This window comes from Bacillus rossius, chromosome 18, assembly GCF_032445375.1.
Source record: "Bacillus rossius redtenbacheri isolate Brsri chromosome 18, Brsri_v3, whole genome shotgun sequence".
Lineage (NCBI taxonomy): Eukaryota > Metazoa > Arthropoda > Insecta > Phasmatodea > Bacillidae > Bacillus > Bacillus rossius.
This window is the reverse complement of record NC_086345.1, coordinates 21,199,687-21,220,418: the sequence shown is the minus strand read 5'-3', so window position 1 is coordinate 21,220,418 and position 20,732 is coordinate 21,199,687. Positions and strand designations below refer to the sequence as shown.

Below are 20,732 nucleotides of genomic sequence, written 5' to 3'. Positions count from 1 at the left end.
ACCAAAGGACACTGATTAGGGAAAAAAATTCAAGTTGGATCAATGTATCCGGACGAGGAATATTCGGACCATCACTCACACCACCCATGATGTCAGAGGGGAAAGTGGACCAATCAGCGATCAGATTCCGTCGGGGAAAAAAAATTAGACATTGGAATTGTAGACAGAGAGGCCTTAAGTGTCTTCAAACACAACAACGTGCTACGCATTGCGAGTGACAGTTTGGAAATGGGGAATCAGCGAGAGATTTTTTTTTTTTTACAGGGAACGTACTTTTCAGTACCCTCGCTTGTTTGAGGCGGTCAAGAGTTGACGTTGGAGTGGTTTCGGCGTTAAGGTACACAACGGACGTTCCGTTTTTGAATAACTAAGGGGGACTGGTGTGGGCTGAAACACCCACTCCATCGTAGCTTGAAGGCGCTGTTCAATTCAATTCATCCCCAACCCCCTTCAACCACTACTCACCCCCAACCTATCTTCCTCCAATCCATCATAATCCCGACATCGTGGCACAATGGGATGGGGGATTCACGTGTTGACCCAGCCGACCCCCACAGCGGTAATTCTGAAACGACTGAAATGCCGTCGTTTTGACCGTACGCGCCGTTGCAACATGGCGTAAGATGGTTTCTAACGACGAGCCTCCCGTGTGGTTCTTATGGCCTGAAAAAAAAAATTGGTTGTCTGTAAAGTCGGTTTGCGGACGATAGTTTAACGTGACAACGTCATAATAAAACATTGATTAAATGATTGCATACTTTAGGAATAAAATTGAATCATTTTTATTTTAATATTAAAAGAATAAATACTTGAAATTATACTAGTAATAAGATTTTTAAAATGCAAGAATAATTAACCTTTATTGCCGAAATTGTTGTTGTAATAAGCAATGAAAACCACATTAACTTTTCACTTCACTTTATAAACAGTCGAGTAGAAGAGAGATAGATTCGGCGCAAGCGTACAAAGAGTGTAACGGGACATAGCGTAACGGAACCATGTGCGTAACGGGACACTTTTTGTGCATGCAGCCGGCGTTCATCGATTTATTGGACGTCGTCACGTCAATAATGTTTTTTTTTTTTGCATTTTGTTCGACAATATTTTGTATGTTCTGTTAATATGGAAAAATAAATTTTCATTCATAGATACTCAAAATAAGTGTAATTTACTCAGTGCCGTAAATTTTCAAACTTAAATCGTAAACTCACGAAGATCCCTGGATATTTTATAACCCAACGTTCTTCGTAAATTTAAGGTGAACATTTTCAACGTTGTAATAATTCGTAGAAACTACACCGGATCCTTCGTAGTTCTTTGTTTGGTTTTGAAAAAAAGATAGACGAGCATCTAGAAGTAAAAATTCTTCACAGCTGGTTGGGTAGACGAAGGCGATGACTCATTAGAGCTTAACAAAAAGTTAATCGCTGGATAGCGGGTTATGGCAAATAATGAAAAAATGGAGAGTCATACAGCTGAACGTAAGTCTTTTTTATTTTGTGGCCGTGATTTTTATAAAGATTTGAACCTCAACAAATGTGAAACTATATTTTGTACTTTGTTCAATTTTATCCTTTATTGAAGTGTGAATTATCACTTCAAACGCGAATGGTGACCACGCGTACATTTTATTTCTTAATATATATATTTTTTCGACAATGAATTATTTCAATATACTGTCCATATTGTTAAAATCCATTAAACCGTTATTATAATAACGTTTCTCTGGCTTTGTGAACTTTGGTTCGTGCCACACGCCACAGATGGCAGCATTGTGGTTGTACATTTCTGTTTCATGCGACTTCCTTTCTAAATCCACGAAATTACTCCCGCCAAACGCCGTGTAGGTATACCGGGAGCTAAGATGTTGCACATCTCAAAAAAACCTCGCGGAAGTTTTGACCCAAACAGTTGGCCAGAAACGCACGGCAGTAGCTCCGGGCGTTATCTCCGTCGAGTCGGCGAGATTATTCTCCGATTCCCTCACCTGGGCATTCGCTCGCCCGTCTGTGCATGGGCGATGGCCGTGATAATGGATTCTGTTTCGTGGGCGCGAGAGTGCTTTCTGGTCCTCCGCGCAACAACGTCGCTTGCGGGGAGGTGGAATAATTCCCGACGTCTCGTCAAGCGTGTTTGACGACCCGGTGAAGCAAGTACAGGCCCCTGTGGTGCTAAATTACTTACTTTCAAGTGAGGGTTCATTAATGTACAGGTACGCTTTTCTTCGCTCTGTTGTCTGTTGATTTTAAATTACGTGAGCAATGAGTTAAAGACACTTGCCTTCAAGATTAAATTAGAAAAATTTTAAAATAATTTGCTCTGAAATAAAAAAAAATAGTTCTGTTTACATGAACCTTATGGCTATTTAAAAAAAAGATTTATTTATTACTTATTTTCTGAAATAAATTAAAATTTGCATTTCTGAATAGTTTTCATGAACAGATCAAAATATTTTTAGTTGGTGCATTGTTTTTACAAGGGGGGGGGGGGGGGGGAGAGAGAAATTGAAACTCGCCATATTGGTTTCAGCAGTTTTTAACGCAAATAAAAAAAAAATTTAGTCGTCTAATATTGGAAAATTTTCTTCCCTGAGGCAGTGTCTATTGACAGCATTAGCACAGTTGTAGTCATTCATGAAACCGAAATCCATATTAAACACGTATAAAAAACCCAACATCTAACCGAAAATTTCAGCGAATTCACGGACTGTCCAACGAACAATGACCCTAAAATAATAAATAAAAGGGCTTTTTGATAATCCATATAACTAAATCTTCACATTAACTTTAAAGGATTCCTTTTTCTGAACTCAGTGTTCCGTTATAAACAGGTTTAGCATTAATGTAGACGTATTAACATTCCTTTAACGAGTGGCATCTTAGCTCTCGGCATACGCTATTTGTTAGGAGTAATTTCGTGAATGGAACGGTAGACGTTTAGAACTTAAATGTAATCTGTTACGGATGGCACGAACCAAATTTCACAAAGGCAAAGGGAAAATTTATAGTATTAACTGTTTAATGAATTTTAACAATATGGACAGCATTTAAATGAGATTCCTTTTCGAAAATAAGGTTCAAAGCCGGGGTTTAGCAATTTTGCAAGTCTATTTCGCTCTTTTCGGAGCCTACTCATTATATAGTTTAAAATTTCGGTCGGCTAATGAAATGATGCAATAGTCTACGTAGTTTTTCCGACAACGTATTCTAGCGGCTGGTGCGGAAACTACGTGTGATTCGCGTCAAAACTCCAATTTTTGAAGATTTTGTTTAGATGATTCCTGTGACCAAATAGTTCTTGTTTTCTGTTTTGAAGCCACGTTCAGTTAAATGATAGCTTCGTCGCAGTCAATTTCGAGGGAGATTAATAACTGAACGCATGACGTTCTGCCATATAAATTAAATAATGTCATTTCGAATTTCGAGGAGTCATTGGACCCTGCGGGAGTTCATGATTGGTGGTTAAGTCTGACAAATCAGGTTGCGTCTGCTGAGAACGTGCAGCTGCCTTGACTGGTCAATTATTCAAACGATGAAAGTTCATGATCGTTTCGAAACAATCATTCAGTTTGATTAATAAGAGAGCAGCGGAATCCGGTAGAATTTGTCCTGCCAGTGTTTATTTGTTTATCAAAATATATCTGGAATGGATGCGTTGCGTTTAAACTATAATATATAAATAGTTTGGAATGAAATTCAATTTTAAACTTACTCGCCAAATACCATTAACAGTCACAAATACTATTTCTGTTATTGGGAATTAAAGACTAAAAATTTCAATATACCAATTTTAATGGCGATGAGTTGAACGGGAATAGAAATTGATACACTGCAGCGCCATCTAATGGTGAGTTTTACCAACATGGATATTGCGAAAATATTATTCGTGTTCAAATATCTATGTACACCAATTTAAATGGCAATTGGTTAAACGGTTCATGAAATTGATGCGCTGCAGCGCCATCTAGCGGCGAGTTACAAAAAAAAATGGATAGCATAAAAACCTTTTTCCATGAAAAATACTTCGATGTGCTAACTTTCATGATGATCGGTCAAACGGTGTCGGAGTTTATCAATGTCTCATATACATATATATAGCTATCCACATCAAGCTCCACCAAGCGGACGGGTCTTACCAAGGAGAAGGATAGGAGTTTGCCAATCCTTACTCTATGACCGTGTGGCGGACATAGAAAAATGTTTGTATGTCTATGACCTATGATTTTCTGTTTTAAAAATTTGAATTTTCCATGGCGATCGGTTTGAACGATGTAGAAGTTGGTGCGCTGCAGCGCCATCTAGCGGAGAGGTGGCGAATAATTCTTAAATGCTTTTCGTAAACAGACCCCCGCTCTGGATTGTTGAGTACCTAGTTGTTTCAAATTGCGCGGGTTTTATCGTGAAGCTCTGCGCACCGTACGTGTGCCCCGTACCGTGCCGTAGTTTTCTTGCGTCCGTTGCGTCCGTTGCGTCCTTGCGTTTGTATGCTGAGGTTATAAACCCAGAATGGGAGTGAAAACTGAACGTAGGGGGGGTTAAAGCAGTAAAGGATTGAAAAATTCAATGCGTCGGCCCCTCGCGGAAGAGCGCATCAGGGTAAAGGATTTCGAGGAGGAAGAAGCACGAGTTAAAGATTAGACGGGAAATGGACCCCAGGGATGGCCACTCGGAAGGAACGGGGGTTCAAAGCAACGGTGGAAGAGTGTGGGGGGGGGGGGGGGGGGGAGCAGAAACGGACTGCGACTGCGAAGAAGAGAGCCTCGGAGAACCGAGCTTTATTTATTGGCGGCGAGGGAGGCCATGTTTCTTCACGTCTGCGTATTATTCCGTTAAGATAACCCAGAAGGGAAGTGTGTGTTTCTTCACGTCTGCAAAGTGACTTCGAAAAGTAAAAAAAAAAAAAAAAAAAAAAAATGTTTCGTGTGTGTGTTGATGACCACTTTGTGCGCATACGACCATAAATCCGTAAAACCAGAATGACTGAATTTATTATATTATTTCAAGCCTTAAATCAAGGGCTATCGAACAACCAGCGTACGAAGACACCGCAAATTGCAGGAATCACCGGAAAGTTGTTGGTAAATTAATGGTAGTATTAGCCATGGATTTAAAAAAAACAGGTAAAATAAGTTTGCTAGCAAAACTTTAAGATGACTGCAACGAAGAAGTTCAAAAATTTTTGCAAAAGCAGTGCTTTCACGATCGGGATTTCAGTCCAAAAGTTCCAAGATATTTTTTCATTATGGCCATGAAAACCTACGATCTAGCCGTTACAAATTTCATTTAAGCATATAGTTCACGATAACATATCGAAATTAATTACTGAGATCAATAAAACATGTTTCTATAACGTTTATGGCACCCTTGACGTTACATACATGTAACATAATTAAAAAAAAAGTTAGGTTTGTTGAAATGTGGTTAATCAGAACCAAAAACAATTTGTTTTTTCAATTTTGGTCTGTTTGTTATTTGTTAAAACATTACGCAAAATCTGTTCAATAGATATTGGGGATACTTTAAATAAAAAGTTATACTTCCTTCTTCTTGATTTGTCAGCACACCCAGCCAATCACAGAAGCCCAGCTCCGATTGGCCAAACCAACAGGCCAACTAGACGAAAGGAACGCTGCGATTGGCCCACATCTGCAGTCAATCCGGGAAACACTCCTCTCTCAGGCGAGAGTATTAAAGGCAGAAGAACTTGTAATAACCTCTATGGTAACTCTAACCTGATGATGGCGACTGCAACGTCGACCGAAACGTCGGTGATATATTCGCCTTGGACGCGGCTACAACCCCGAAGCCAAGCTTTTTGTGCTTGTATAGTTGTGTTTTTTCCCCCCTTCCCAAATTACTCATGTATGTACCACTAATTTGGAAACATTCTGTATATCGTTGATGATGAGTTTTCTAGCGAACGTGTCATGTGTTTGTGTGCACCGTGTGGTTTGGGCACAAATATTCGCTACTGTGCACTTCCGACTGCGCTTACCTCTGCATTCACTCCAGCGAGTCAAGCTTATTTGGCGTGGCTATGAACCACTCGATGGTTAAAATAACGTATTCTCTAAGCATTCATCCACTCATAATAAACTCTTCGTTAATCAAGAATTAATTTTCAGAAGCGTATGGTACCGTTTTCTTTTTTTTTTTTTTTGCTCTCCGCTGTTCCCAAAGATTTTCAATTTATTACGCGGTTTGTATTTTTAGACCAGCGGGTTCCGAGTGAAAGATTGTTGTGTGCCTCTCAATAATTTATCGGGCTTTGAGCTTTGGGAAGGAATCAAGAGAGTACGACAGAACCGGCGGCATAATTTATCAAACAGGAAATATTTCTCCCGACAGCAAGCCCATTGAACGCAATGAATGAAATCCCTTTTTGTGCTCGGACACGGAATGGAATTGTGACGTCTCTGGATTCGTCGAAAAGGAATTTTAGGGGAAACATCAATCTAAAAAAATGTCGAGGTTAGGTTTACAGATGCTAGTGACGAAATTAAAATAACCCTTTGGCATGACGTGTAGGTCGTTTGCTTCGCTCCAAAGACATTATTACAACGTTCTTTAAATGATTCATGCAATAAGGAATTTTGATTTAATGCAGTTTTTTTTTGGACATACACCATTGCAGTTTTTCACTGTTTGTCATGAAAAAATTCCGAAAAAAAAATCGGTTGTCTGCAAAGTCGGTTTACGGACGATAGTTCAACGTGACGTCATAACAAAACATTGATTAAATGATTGCATACTTTTATGAATAAAATTGAATCATTTTTATTTTAATAATAAAAGAATAAATACTTGAAATTATACTAGTAATCAGAATTTTAAAATGCAAGAATAATTAATCTTTACTGCCGAAATTATTGTTGTAATAAGCAATGAAAACCACATAAACTTTTCACTTCACTTTATAAACAGTCGACGAAACAGTTTACGTGTAGATGACTTGTAATTAATTTAAAAAACTGGTGTTTAGCTATAAAGTTTAAATATAATTATGAACAAGTTTTCATATAAATAAACATGTAATCAAATATCTATCATCAATTATATGAATCACCATAATTTTTTAGTCAATTGTAACATAACCTATTATTACTGCACTCGCCGACAGCGTAACGGAACACAGCGTAACGGAACAATGAGCGTAACGGAACACAGCGTAACTGAACAATGTGTGTAACGGGACACTTTTTCGTGCGTGCAGCCGGTGTTCATCAATTTATTAGACGTTGTCACGTCAAAAATAATATGAAGATAAAAATTCACAGAAAACAAGACTGAAAGAGCTGATGTCGGACAGACGGAACCAGCGATGAAACTAAACAAGTATTGTGGCCAACACAACGATGACAGCACGGACAAAAAATGTTCAGTCGCTAAATATCAGACATCACAAGAATTCTTTTGAAGAAACATAGTCACAAAAAATAATGTAACAACACAGACGAACACTGTGGGCTAATGCCAAGCTTTAGTAGAGTAATAGGTATACGGCATAAGTGCATTTCTTTTCTGACGTCTCATAACGACTGGTTTTCTAGGATTTGTGTGCTCACTAAAAAAAATTCTGTACTTCTACAAAAGATTCATTTGGAAGAAAGTTGCCACGAAATAGTTTGTAACACTACAATAACCATATTGTAATTTTGTACAACACATGATTGTGGTTATTTTTGCATATATGAAATACACTATTCGAGATAATACTGATTAAGTCTTACGAATATTTGGGCATGATTTAATATTTTAATTGATGTTTCATTCAAACGTATTTTTTTTTAAACCATGGTAAAATATGGATTTAGGTTTTACTGTGCTTATTTGTGTGCGTAGTTATTACTTTAAAGCTATTCAGTGAACAGTTTACAAATAACTTTTAACTATTTGAGGTACAGGGACAGCACAAAAAAATATTTTCCCGTGTAAGAATTCCAACCCGGCATTACTGCGAACATTTGTAGTAATAAGTTGTTTTCATGTAGATGTGCAAATTTACAAACATATGTAATATTACGTGAATATTTCTGTTCAATTAACAAAAAAAAAATTGGTTGTCTGTTTACGGACGATTGTTTAACGTGACAACGTCATAACAAAACATTGATGAAATGATTGCATACTTGTATGAATAAAATTGAATAATTTTTATTTTAATAATAAAAGAATAAATACTTGAAATTATACTAGTAATCATATTTTTAAAATGCAGTAATAATTTACCTTTATTGCCGAAATTGTTGTTGTAATAAGCAATGAAAACCACATTAACTTTTCACTTCACTTTATAAACAGTCGACGAAACAGTTCACGTGTAGATGTAAGTTGTGTGCTGCCGCTGTCTTTCTTCTCCTCGGACGCATAGGCCAATCGAGTGGAAAGAGAGATAGATGCGGCGCAAGCGTACAATGAGAGTAACGGGACACAGCGTAACGGAACAATGTTCTTAACGGACACTTTTTCATGCGTGCAGCCGGCGTTCATCGATTTATTAGACGTTGTACTGTGTGAAGTGACACAACAGTGTCTCGCTTTCGCAACGTGTTTCTTTTATTATTTTGATTTTGCAATGAATATTTTACTCTCTCTTTTTTTCTCCCCTGCCCTTTTTCCCACACCTCTCTAACCCATTCCTTTGCCCAAAGTTGTTTTCTTGCCAAGGCTAGGCGTGTTTTCTCGCGGGGGTGCCTACGAGAAGGGTGGAGGGGAGGGGGAGGTATTGTTTGTGAAATTTTCATACTCGGGCGTTATGTCGGCTCTGGGTCACGAGGTCAAGGTCATTTCGCGCGCGCGCCGGTCGATATCCACTCCCCCCCCCCCCCCCCCCCCCGGACCAATCACACCAACAATCACCGCTGTTCTTTCTCGCCTTCACTGCGTCCGACAATCTAGCGTCATTCCAGAAGATACTCTAATCTATCGTGGGCTTGAGATTAAATATAACATTTTAGAAGTTATACTTTAAGCGTGTTATTGAAAGAAAAAAAAAATAGTGACGAGAGAGTGAATTTTTAAGATGCGCGCGCACACAGTGCAACGAAATTTTTTTAAAAAAAGAATACATACAAATAAAAAAAAAGTGCTTTCAATCAGATACTTTAGCGATTGATATTAGATACTGGTTCATATCATTAAAAATATTTATTAAATGGGAATATTAGTGACATAAATTGTGTATACGAATTTTTTCATCGTAATTATGTAAATGTAATTATGTAATATATTTACGTATGTATCGTTTATTCGCATTATAAATTATTACGTAATAAATAATTAAAATTAATTGCGTTGAATAAATATTAAGCACATTTATTGATTTTCAGTAGAAATTAAAAATTGTCTCGATTATTTTATTAAATTAAATAGTTAATTTTAAACCTATGTTTTAGTTAATTTTGAAAATGTATATATTTATTAAATTTTTATATGATTTTTTGATACTTTACCAACAGTATTTATAAAGTAACTCCAATCATTTTATATTTTTATTTCTATTAATTATTTGCATGAAAAATTAAAGTTAGTTTTTTTGTTACGCTAAGTAGGCTAAGTGTAACGTCTAAAGCACGTTTGTAAGTACATGCAGTCGTTTTTTTTTTAATTTTAAATACACACTCCTTAAAAACCTTGCCTAACTGGCTCTAAAAAAAATAGCACGTTTTTTAAAAACTGCTCGACATATAACGAGTTGTTGTTTATTTATGATGTCGCGGACGAGTAGTTCTCTTTTTATACTACGTTTCAAAAGGATATTTTATAAGAGTGAAAATGTCTTGAAAAGCGTGTTTTCTGAATAAGTATAAGACATGAAGCATCATGTGCAGATGTTTGAAAGCACTCAAGGGACTTGATTTACTCCTTTATCTTCATTTCTCCGCCGTGTAATGTTACGGTCACCGCTCATACGCACGACGAGAAGACTGCGCGCCAGTCCAGAGGAGACACCGCGCTAGAAGCACCAGCGAGCGTCGCGCTTATCATCCCGCCTCACTGACAGATACGCCCCTGACGAGGCGGATAACTAAGTGTTGACGCGCCATGTACAAACCGTTATATATATATATATTTTTTAGTGTGTCTGATTTCGAGAAGCATTCAAGAGCAATTGGGGTCGTTAGCACAACGCCGAAATACCATAACGCCGAATGTCAAAATTGACCACAACGCCGACAGCTAGAAAACTGCTGTGTACCACAATGCCAAGATAACAACTGAATTAATGTGTGTGTGTTTTTTTAAATGTACCTTAACGCCGAAATACAACAATCAAACCTAACCTTACCTAACCTAATCTAACCTAGCGTAATATAACCTAACCTAACTTAACCTAGCATATCCTAGCTTAGTCTAGCCTAACCTAGCCTAACATAGTCTAACCTAACCTAGTTTAACCTAACCTAACCTTTGTGGCAGTCCTGCAATGACATTTTTCGGCGTTAGTGTATTTCGGCGTTGTGATACACAGCAGTTTTCTAGCTGTCTGCGTTGTGGTCAGTTTGGCATTTCGGCGTTGTGGTATTTCGGCGTTGTGGTGCGTCCCCGAGCAATTGCACTCGACTGGACCAGTTTCATTCCGTGATTTTGTCTACAACTTGTAATTTCTGGACAGCGAATAATGCTAAAGCGGGTGTTACATGGACGTTATTATGTATGAGCAATCCTGAAGAAAGAAAGTATTTTAAGTTGTGTCATGACGTGAAGGGAACCTTCATCTTTAACTGGGAACGGGCCAATAAAATCCTCAAATACCACCAAATCCTTAGTATACGAAATATTCAATATTCTAAGAAAAAGATTCGAATAAAAATATTAGAGGAAATAAAGTAGGCCTACATTTAAAAATTCAACACTAATAACCTCTGAAGTTTACAAGGTTAAAATATTTCTTAATGCCTATCCTGTTACCATTTCGCAAACTATTGTACTTTTAAAATGTAATTAAATGAATAAAAAACAAGACCATGTATTCATTCGAAAACTAAGTTCTAAAATAAAACTTTTAAAGGGTAAAATGTTTTCACACCGTAGTTAATATCTTCCACACATATATAGGAACCTCGAGACCTAAATTCGGATTTGAGGAGTATACTCTTAAGTATTGTTACTAGAATTCGATATTCGAATCCGAGAAAAATTGGGATTCGACTCATCACTGTTTTTTGACATTCGAGTGTTTCGAACTGCAAGGTCGCCTCTCGAAAGTCCCACAGAAGCTGCGTCTATCGACCAGAAGACTGCGCGCCGGTTCGCCGACGCGCGTAGAGGCGAAAGGGACGTGCAATGCGCTAGCCATTGTCGCCCTTAAGAGCCGTGTCTACTTCGTCTCAAAACTGCAGGTGTTTCCGACGTCACTGTATCGATTATAATCGCCCCGGTACATCGACATTCCAGAGGACACTATTTTCTGCTCTTTCAATCGGGAATCGGGGTCATGCGGCATGTTCATAGGGAGAGACAGAGAGAGAGAGAGAGACAGAAAGAGAGAGTTAGAAAGGGGAGGGGGTTGATTGGAGAATGTATGAAAAGGGTTGAGGTGTAGAGTGCATCAGGCCATTCCGACAAATTTTTTTTTCCCCCCATGCAACCAATTTCGCCCGACCTCTCTTTTCCACCGCTAACTATTACTAATCCTCCCTAGCCACTCGCTGGTCGTGTTCATACACGAGCAGTGGAGTTTCATTTCGGAACTATGCATGCCTGAGTTTCACCCCTCTTTACCTTTTACTGTATCACTGTACCGATAAAAAAATTTGGTTGTCTGTAAAGTCGGTTTACGAACGATAGTTTAACGTGACAACGTCATAACAAAACATTGATGAAATTATTGCATACTTTATGAATAAAATTGAATCATTTTTATTTTAATAATAAAAGATAAAATACTTGAAATTATACTAGTAATCAGATTTTTAAAATCCAAGAATAATTAACCTTTATTGCCGAAAATTGTTGTTGTAATAAGCAATGAAAACCACATTAACTTTTCACTTCACTTTATATACAGTCGAGTGGAAGAGAGATAGATGCGGCGCAAGCGTACAATTAACGTAACGGGACACAGCGTAACGGAACAATGTGCGTAACGGGACACTTTTTCGTGCGTGCAGCCGGCGTTCATCGATTTATTAGACGTTGTCAGGTCAAAAACACACACTCTACTGGTACATTAATATTTTTTTGATGCGAAACTTACAACCTGCAGGGAATGTCAAGACAATGACGTCATTTAAGCGTAACCAAAAAAAAAATGATAATAAGGGTGAATCACAGAGGGAATAAATTATATTCAAACTGAAAAAACCATCGAATTGTTGACAGGAATAATTAGGAGCACTTTGAGAAAACCAACAAAATTTTGTCAGGAATAATCAGAAGTTTACTGAGAAAATTAACAAAACATTGGCAGGAATAGCCAGGAGAACACGAAAAAATAAAAACGTACGATTTCCTAAATCAAGATTATGTGAATCACTATATTTATATATATATATATATATATATATATATATATATATATGCTGAGCAAAGGAAAAGTTCACAAGCTAACGGAAGGTTTTTAGTAATTATTTGTAATTTTTTTTTTTTGTGATTCACTGAACTTGATATGGGAAAACGTGCGTTTGTTTTCGCTGGGTGTTCCTCATTATTCCGGCTAATATTTGGCATTCGGCAGGAGTAATTTCGTGAATGGAACGGAAGTCGCGTGGAACGGAAATGTGTTAAACCACGGTGCTGCCATCTGTGGCGGATGGCGCGAACCAAAGTTCACAAAGCCAAAAGGTCAACTCTACAGTATTAACTGTTAAATCAATTTTAACAATATGGAAAACTTTTTAAATACAATTCCTGGTCAAAAACAGGTCCAAAGTTAGAGTTCAGATGTTTTTTTTTCAAGCATCTTTCGCTTTTATCTAAGCAGATTAGGCTATATGTGTACTCTAACTTTTCGCTCTGCAAATTGAGTGGTTCGATAGTCGACGTAGCTGCTCCGGCAACGAATTCTAGCGGCGGCTGCGGAAACTACGCGTGATTCGCGTTAGTAAATGAAGGTTGGTGTTATTTTGAAAAATTATTAAATGTTGTATTTTCGTGTCCGAGTTTTCGTGTTATAAGTGTATCTGCAAACATGAAGAAACACACGTGAATTTTGGCTCGTCGCCGAGGTGTTAAATGTTGACACATCTCTGGCGGGTACTGAAAGACCGCTCACGTTCTCTCTCTCTCTCTCTCTCTCTCTCTCTCTCTCTCTCTCTCTGTCTCTCTCCTCGGTTGCTAGGGTCACACGTGTGAGGGTTGGCCGTTTCTGAATTATCACGATCGCGTCGCCCTTCGTAATCGGATCAACTCGCAGACGCGTAACGGAATCACGCCGACGCTACGGCAGAATAGGGGGAAAAAAATAAAAAAATTCAGCAGTGGAAGGGGAAGGAAGCGAGATGTTTGATTTTTTTTTCGGATCAGGTTTTTTTTAAATTAGGAGGACCGAAGGTTAAAAAAAAAAAAAAAACGTGCAAGGGGGGCGAGGCTGGGGGGAAAAGGTCCCAGTTTATATTTCGGGACGATCGTGGGAAACGGTAATTTCGCTTCTCGTGGGAATTTCGCTAGGGTTGGAAAATGTGTGCGTGTGTGTGTGTGTGTGTGTGGTATGTAGGGGAGGGGGAAGGAAGGGAGAGCGTTTGAAATAAAATCAAACGAATTGGCCCAATGCATTTAAACGAATCACGCGGAGGTTCCTGTCCCTTGGGACGTTGGGGAAAAAAAACTTTAATTTTCAGCAGTGACGTTGGCTCCACGGGGAAAGGGGGTGAACGGATTAACGGAACGGCGAAATTAGTATCGAACGCGGACTGGTTTTTGTAATTACGGATACATTGATTCGACGTTCGATATAGTTGATGGTTTTTAAGCGAACACTTGAAAACGTTAAAAAAAGAAAGAAAGAAATCTTTATTTTGTACCTTGCATTGCCATAATGTTACCCCGCTCTTCCTGGATTTCATTACGGTGAGATCAAATATTTAATGCCCTATAGCCAGGTCTTCTTGGAAAGGGGCCTTACGGTATGGTATCTGCTCATCTGTATTAATGAGCCAATAAAGGCTCGCAGGCTTTCGTGAATATCGATCTAAATTCGCTAGGCTTGTAGGTTGTAATCGCGTACGGGTTGAAAAAAAAAACTATTTTTTTCCCCCAACGATAAGGGTTGGCATTTGCCTACGGAGGTTAGTTGGCGTCCTGACCTACAAACGCGAGGTCAACACCAACAATCTACACTCACTACTGACAGGGAAAAAATCCACAATAACAAAAATTCTCGTTCAAAGTATCATTTACGTATTTCCTTCTCGGATAGCGTTGGGTCAAAACACACATCAAATTCCAAAATAGCAGTGCAAACAAATTTTTGGAAATGAAAGGGGATTAGGCCTAATACCTAAACAAAAAAAAATATTTACTTCCTTTAGACTGTGAACACATGCATTTTATCTGTCTCTAAATATGACAGTATAGTGCCATACGAACGCAAAAGACCATATATAAAATTAAGGATATTAAAAAAAATCCGCCTCAAAAGATTATATATATTTATAAACAAAACATCACACCGGCGTATTACGAAATCATTAGAAATCCTTAAAACAAGCATTGTTATTACTTACAAACTTAAATAACTGGGTAAACTAATATAATAGAAGTGCGCAAAAAATAAATTACAATTCATAAAAAATTATCAACTTTGTAAAAATAAAGTAACGACGGGGACTAGTAACAGTTCTGTCTTATTGCCTTCTGTATCTACGAATAATTGGTTTCCACGTTATTGCGACTCGAATTTGCGAATGAGTAGAGTCCAGAAGAAAAAAAAATTCGCGTATTCTCTTCACGATATGCATAACATTCAATTAGTTGTATACCTCATTTCTTCGTCTGCTGTTGGGCACAACACGTATCTTGAGGTTTCTGGACCAATGAGAAGCACTCAACCAAAGCTGTGTCGAATCACAGGGCACGTCTCACGAGACTGCGACCAATAAGCGGGCGACACCCGCCCGATTGTTTGTAGAACTTTTGAGTCCACCGTGGAGATTAGATATTTATCCCGCGAATATTTCCGGTCGCTATTAATTAAGATTTGAAATGAAAATTGCATGCACAGAAGCTTTTGCTCCGAAAGGTATATTATAGTAAAAGCTTTTTACGGTGAAGTGGACCCATTTTTGGGGAGGGGAGAGAAGAGAAAAATGTTAAGTCGTGTGTCATTGAGTCAGTTATTGAATGAAGAGGTGATGTTGGAGAAATCCTGTCTTTCGTCGAGGAGCAAAAAAGATTTCTCCGCAGTTTCAAATGAACGTAAATCAGGGTAATCGCATGGGATTTGACCCCTGGAGTTAAGAAATCGCTCACTGAGAGGGATTACTCGCAAAAATAAACATATTTTAAAGTTTACTGCTTATGGAATGCATATATGCACAAAATAAAGGCAGTATACAAAATAAATGTAACCTATCCAGATGTGATTTTTATCGGTTAAAAACCACGTGCAAACTTTTTGCTAAGTCGCCTAACACAAAAAATTTATATAGTACGTTACGCACGTAACATAGCTGTAAATTAAAACGTATGTTATTCGTGTTTGGCCTTTGACGAAGAACTTTAATCAATAAAAACGTTTTTTTTTTCCAGAAATTACTATAAATGTGAGATTTTCTGTGCTTTGGAGAAAATCGAATTTCATTTGTTCCTGATGTATGTCCTGACAAAGTAATTTACGATAAAGGCTACACATAAATGGCAAGATCAAAATAGTATACTACGTGTTTTGATGTTCTCAATTCATTGCAGGATTGAAGAATAAATCAGCCTTAAAGGTTCTAAAAACAATTTAATTAAAGTGATAACACCGTATACAAACGTTCAGCTTTGGTTTAATACACCGGTAAAAAAAAAAATACAGAAGCAGAATTATTTAGGGTACTTTTATTGATTAAAACAGTAACATCAGCTTCCAATGACGTTATAAATTACATTTCGCCGCTTATTTTATGGAGGGTGTTCGTTCCTTCTTTCCATGAATCTTCATTTGCGCCCCTGCGTCTCCCCAGTAAGGGTGAGCGAGTGGTTACTTTGGGGGGGGGGAGAGAGAGAGAGAGAGAGAGAGAGAGAGAGAGAGAGAGAGAGAGAGAGAGAGAGAGAGAGAGAGAGAGAGAGGAGGTGACCCTGTTTTGCTGGCGTCACGAAGATTGGTGGGCACACAGAAGAAGTGGGCAGGGGGTTGGGCTGGATTATGTTTGGTTCGCGGAGGACGACTGTTGGATTTCGGAAACTCGCCAGGGGTTGGATGGTCGGAAAATGAGAGCGAGAGAGAGAGAGAGAGAGAGAGTATGGGTTGGTAATTCTCAGCTCGCGTGAAGGGGTGTATAAGGGGGGGGGGGGGGGGGGGGTCGGATGGGGGAATTGACTGAAGGCCATAATGGGCTTTCCTCATTTGCCAGGGCGGTTTTGGAGCCATTCCCAATGGTCCCTGCCTCTTCCCTTAATCATGGATCCCTTCTTGTTGGGGTCCTGTGTGCAAGAGGCCATGCCGGCTGGAAGACGACTGAGGGATAAGGGAAAAGAGGGAAGGGAGGGTTTGAGGTGGAAGTCTGTGTGTTTTGCATGAAGCGATCTCTTGATCCAGTCCCCCCCTCCCTCCCCCCACCCTTGATCACGGGGGAAGGACCAAATGAATATTGCGGCTCTGGAGTGGGGTGCTCTCAGAGCAGAGTGGGAGCTCCGTTTCAGCGGCTTCGACGAGATTGCTCATCCGCTGTTATTCTATCCCCTTTTTCATTCTCTCTCTCTCTCTCTCTCTGTCTCTCTTTATATTTTTTTATTCTCTTTCAGCGTTTCCCTTGATCCCTGGCTGGCACGCACTCCGCCCGAAATGGTTGGGAGGTATCGGTTCGGATATCGCTAATTTTAGTCTCAGTTGGAAAAAAAACAAAAACACGTGAAGGAGTCTTTCAGCGAGCAAATTAACGTGTTCTCGCGTTGAAAATAACACTTATAATACGAAGCTCGGACACAAAATTTTACGAAGAATTATTTTTTAAAAATCATTTGGAGTGTGGTAAATAAACACCAATGGTGTTTTAAGCTAAGTTCCTTGGCGCAAATTGCACGTATTTTTTTCTCCTCCCGCCGCTATAATTCGTTGCCGGAGCAGCTACGTCAACTATTGGATCATTCCATTTGTAGACAAAAACTATAATGAAACACAAACACGTCAGAACTATATTCGGTCGCTCAGACCAGTTTTTGTTTTCGGCATTTAGTTTTGACATCCTTGTGCTTTTGTTTGAACGTTCATCAATACGTCATGACAGTGGACGTAGAAAAATGAATTATTGTAGCTGAAAGCAAGTGTCTGCGAAATATGCAAGAAAGAAATTGCATATTTGATCGTTTTAGCTGTCATTCTGAAATACTCTTTAAACGTTTTTTTGGTTGACTTTAAAGATCTTGAAATAGCATTCGATACTCTCCTTTATCGTTCTAATGCAGCCAAAAAACCTTGAACGTATTCTGTTTTATCACTGCTCATTAGTTAATACTTTAATATCGGAATTTCAAGGAAATGCTCATCCTCAATGGGTTCAATCCTTGCTGGTGGATAGAAGCAAACTGATTTCAGAACACGCCTGCACTGAAACCGCTGTGTTCCGACGAACAAATCTAAACTATTTGACATATAGTATTTATTTTCGTCAAAACACTCATCTACTCTAATCGTAGCCTAAAGCTGTGACCCTGCAATTTAAAGCTTGGATATTGAAGTTAAATAAGACTTTCTGTACTGCCTTATACCATTAAAAATACTGTTTGCAGAAATTTCTATACAAAAAAAATTGGTTGTTTGTAAAGTCGGTTTACGGACAAAATTTTAACGTGACAACGTCATAAAAAAACATTAATGAAATGATTGCATACTTTTATGAATAAAATTGAATCATTTTTATTTAATTATCACTATTTTGTATGGATACAAAGAAGGAGTGAAATGAAATATACAATTTAATTGATAAATTTACTTTTATTTGCACTCATTAATTCAAATATGTTTATTACTTTAACGAAGGGATTATTTTAACTATAACTTTTATACATGTTTGCTATTTAACTTCTTCCAATCTATGTTATTCTTTTAAGGATAGGACGATGATAGGAAAATTAGGAAACGAATGGGAGTGTTTCAAGTTTAATGTGCCTCGAAAAAGTCAAATCGATGGTTGTTCCAATCGGGTGGAAGAGAGATAGATGCGGCGCAAGCGTACAATGAGCGTAACGGGACACAGCGTAACGGGACAATGTGCGTAACGGGACACTTTTTCGTGCGTGCAGCCGGCGTTCATCAATTTATTAGATGTCACGTCAAAATGTCCTTAAAAACAACCATTATAGTCTTTTTCACCGTCCAAAAAATACACTTTATAGACGAAACCATGGAACGAAACTTGCATAGACTGTATATCGACTCCCAATGTAAGACACTTTTAATAAATTTCTAGTGGTTTTTTAATGGCGCTTTTGACACCCGAATATCTTAAAGGCATTTGGACGCCCGGCCAGACGGCATCATTTATAACTATGGAGGTAAGATTTCAGGGAGTTGGTGTGTGCAATTGTCGGCATGTTGATAATTGAAGTTAAAATGGGAATTGTTATGTCGAGTCCTCTTATGGAAGGTTTTATTACCTCTTCTTTCTTAAATGCGGACTTGAAGGGAATAAGAGGTTATAAAATAAGGTCTCGACATGAACTTTAGATCCACATCAATTTTCCTGCAAATTATTACAATAGTCAACGCCGTCACCCGTTGAGTTAAATCTATAAAACATACTTAAAGTCAATCTACGTGCCTCGCTATCACACCTGTAAGTCTCTTACCTCCGCTCTCTTGGGATGAAGATAAGAAAATTATGGTATAAGTATGGTGGTATATGGGGTAAGAATGGCATGAAGATGGGAAAAGGATGGGATAAGCTGGGTTAGTAATGGGGAAAGGATATTAAAAATATCAGAAATTAACGGTACAAGTATAGTTAAAGGATTTGATATGGATTGGATAAGCATGGGGTACAAGTGGGAAAAGCATAAGGAATAATGATGGAAAAAGAATGGGAATGAAACTTGAAACAAATAGGAAAAGGTTCGAATCTGATGAAAAAAAAAAGAATAGGAAAGATATGGTAAAAGTAAATGAGATTGCTCCTTAAACAAACGAATTAAAATATAGAGAAATTTAATGTTTTTTTCCGTAGCTTTGTGGAGACGGTTTCATGGAACTAACTGTGTTTCATGGCAATGACTGTGGTTCTAATTTCGTGTCAAGAGCGATGGAGCACCATTTCCGCAATATCTTGGGTGTCTCGAGTCGGCGATGGTAGAGCAGAAAGTTACTTCATCCACTTCACAGCATGTCATCCCGCTGACATTTTCCTCCGACCTCACTCCATTCACTGTCCAAGCACTTGGTGGCCTAAAACGGCCCTGCGGGCTTTGGTTTTGGCCTCTTTTTGACCCTAAATTACTCCCCGATTTTTTTATTTTTTTTTCGGACGTGACCGTACCGCAGAATGTTGTGGATAAAAATGGTGAGAGGATGTTGGGTTTTTTTTGGGAGAGGGGGAGGGGGGGAAGGGTAGGTTTTCCCATTCTCGTTTCGAGCGGCCGCTATTCGGGATTCAAGTGGCGGAACGCGCGGGTTTTGGCTGATTACGGCTACCCACACTCACCTCCTCCAACCCCCCTCCCCTTCAATTATCTCTCCTCCCACAACTCACTCAACGATGAAATAAAAATAAAAAAAAATCTTTCACTCGTCAGCCACGCAGGCCAACTCGAACGCGTGTGATTGTGCGCAATTTTTTTTGTTACGAAATCGCATGGTTTATGCTCGGTTCGGTACAGAAAAAAGGGGGGATAGCACCATCCACCTCATTCTAGTACCTCTAACCTCTTTTTTTGTTTTGTTTTAGCCTTCTTAAGGTTATATCTCGATGATTTTTTTTGACGTGAATACGTCTTTAAAAAATGCTTCCATAGTTCGAGGCAATAAAAAATAATAACAAAAACGGGGGATACAGTTTGGTGTTTGCAGCTACATATCTATAATCTCCAACCAAAATTTAATTACACCACTAGATAGCTAAAGGATAGAAGAATACGTTACGCTAAGTGAGGACTGTGACGCATCGCCCGCGGTGGAGGGGGAAGCGCCGCCATTTTGAGGTCATTTTGCTGCGTTTCGAGATTCCCTTTTAGTATAACTTTTGACTCGTTAGATGGTACGAAGTTCATTTGAGTTTCAATCGTCAGCTCTCGTCAAAATCTATCGTATTCGTTTATAAAACATTTGTGTAAAATAGTTACAGTGATATGTTTATGGTGTTAAAATAAAAAATAGGGTATTTTATATTTTTTATGCAAAATATTACCTGTTACGTTCACTTATTCTTGTAGAACACACGGCCGTGTCCATGACACAGCCACACCCCTTTTTTTTTTCCTCTAGCTGTGAAGGGTTAAGTATGGGAGGAAGAAGTAGTAAGGTCCGAGTTATATTATCACCACACATTTTCCCGTGACTGTGGGGTTCTGCGTACTCTTAATTCAGGCGCATGTACCTATGCGTCATTCGGGATCGGAAGGCTCTTAAAGTTATCCGCAGGGCCTTAAATGCTGTCG

The 20,732-nt window shown here is 38.6% G+C and overlaps 1 protein-coding gene across 1 annotated transcript in view; it reads left to right on the top strand.

The window, feature by feature from the left end:
* Positions 1-20,732, top strand: part of LOC134541381 (protein YIPF5-like) — a 602,992-nt gene that overhangs the window by 401,967 nt on the left and 180,293 nt on the right. The window lies entirely within an intron of this gene.